Source organism: Hevea brasiliensis, chromosome 14 (genome assembly GCF_030052815.1).
Source record: "Hevea brasiliensis isolate MT/VB/25A 57/8 chromosome 14, ASM3005281v1, whole genome shotgun sequence".
NCBI classification, from domain to species: domain Eukaryota; kingdom Viridiplantae; phylum Streptophyta; class Magnoliopsida; order Malpighiales; family Euphorbiaceae; genus Hevea; species Hevea brasiliensis.
The window spans coordinates 75955189-75957635 of NC_079506.1; positions in this window are offsets into that span (position 1 = coordinate 75955189).

The window sequence follows — 2447 nt, forward strand, 5'->3', positions numbered from 1 at the left end:
TCAGTTCGGAATATCTGTAGCTAGCTCCCCAGACACAGTAACAAGGGGATCGACCCTAATGCTAGAATGTATGCACTATGATAAGAGACACAGAGGAGAATGTCGACTGTTAAAGGGAGAGTGTTTCAAGTGTGGGGCTATGGATCATTTTATAAGAGATTGCCCCCAGAGGAATGACGTAACAAGTCCAGTACAAGTTGATGGACCTGCCCCCACAATGCAAAAGGGTAGAATATCTGGTAAAGTAGAGACGGCTGAAATTTCACAGAAGGCTATTTCTGAGACGGTCGAAAAACCGAAAGTCAGGGTGACACCAAAAGTGTATGCCATAGAAGCTAGAGAGGAGCCAGACCTAGACATTGATAAAATAACATAAGGAAATGATGAAGCAAGAAAATAACATACACATCAGGTAAATATACTCTATTATCTGTAAAGAAAGAAATTTAAATTCAAATGGATAAATCTGAATAATATATTTTAGTTATTAAACATTAGACCACAGTATGATGGGAAATAGGATTTGGTTTCTGAAAAATTGACCCGAGATGGGAGGTATTGTTATTATTAGATGGAATTAGAGTGGATTTTAAGACGATAGTAACCATAGTAGAATGAAAATCACTTATAAATATTAAGTTGAGTGGAATAGTAAAAATTTAAAAGGTAACTCAGTTCTAAAAAGTGAAGTCAAGAAAGATAAGATGTTAGAAAATCTTATCTATTGGGATATACCGTGGTAACTATGTAATATTCTCAATGTTTGCCCTGTAAGCTGCAGATTATAGTACCAACTGGGGACTATTGTATAGAGCTACGTATTTCCGATAGTAAATCAAAATAAGGATAAAATTATAAAACTAAGACTAGTGAGATAGATTAAAGAGGAAGTAAAGTATTGTGATACACAAAAATGCAAAAAGACAAAGAGATAGTTGTTCGTTGATTATTTACACTGAGTAAATTTCGAGGACAAAATTTTTATTAAGAGGGGAAGAGTTGTAACATCCTCCATGTACGTGTTCTATACGTTCTGTTACTCTAGTGGTCAAATAACAGTCCAGGCAAGTCAGGATGTCTGGAACTACACTTCGGTGATAGTGAACGGACATATAATGATGAAATAAATAAAAAGAAAACACAAGAAAAAAAAAAAAAAAGAAAAATGAAAGAGAGAAAATGAAGCTAAGTTAAACGAACCGGCACTGCAGCAATGGGTGACCACACTGGGAAAGTCGTTGCTGACCCCAGGACCGTGGGGAACCCTCGAAATTAAATTTTGGGACGTAAGTAAAGTTTTATTGAAATATAATTGACACTAGAAATATCAAAGAAAAATTAATAAATTAGTACAAAGAAAAACAAAAAATCGAGAAACAGACAAAAATCGGTGTTACCGAAAAATCGGGAAAATAACCCGAAGTGGGGCATTTTGGTCATTTGACACCTAGAGTTGCCTTTTGACTTCAATGTCCATTAAAAATAAATGATATTACACTTAGAGAATGTCATGAAAAATTAAATTGTGATACATTATAAGAATAGTGAAAAAAATGGGGGATAAAATTCAATTTATGAAACTTTGAATAATTAACATTAAAATCCAAGTTAGTGCTCCACTAACTCTTAATTTGGGACACTTTAATATTCCTTTGGGACAGCAGAACCATCATCTTCCACCTTGAGAAATAACCAGCCAAGAGAAATGAAGTCCACCATGGAAATCACCATGGCCACCCCACATGCAACCTCCATGGGTGTATGATCAAGCCACCATTTCTACTTAGTTCCTTCATTAAAGCTTGCCTATTCACCTTGGGGAAGATATTGGCAACAAGAAAAATAAGATTTGGTGAAGTTTTGATAAGCTTCAAAAGTGGTAAGTGTCCAAAACCTCTCCCTTGCTTTAGTAAACCTTGTGTTAGGTTGAGGTGAGTATTTTGGTGAAGAGAAATGAAAAAAATCTTGAGAAATGAAATGGTCCATTTTTGGCAGCCATGACTATGTGTTGTATTTGAGTTTTTCTTACCTCTAATGGATGGAAACTATGGTTGATTAACTCAAATGGAGGATGTAGGAAGTTAAAATCTAAGTATGTGCATGTATTGCTTGAATTAAGGGTGTGAAATGGTACCTTAATGCTTTAGGCAAACTGTCATGTTTGGAAGCCTATTAAACCATGAATTTGTGTGTGAATATGTAGTTATTAATGAAATATGCTAGTGTTAAATTGTGGGCAGCATGTGTAAGTAATATTGAAGTATGATTATGTTGAAGTGTATGTGTAATATTGACATTGAGATATGTTGAATTTTGGTGGAAGTGAATGTTGAACTTAATGGTGAATTGTGTGCATTGAGCACTTGAATGTTCTACCCAAAATTGTTGCTAGAATTGTGTACCATATATATATGGAAGTATCATTGATTGAATATTGAAGTAATGAG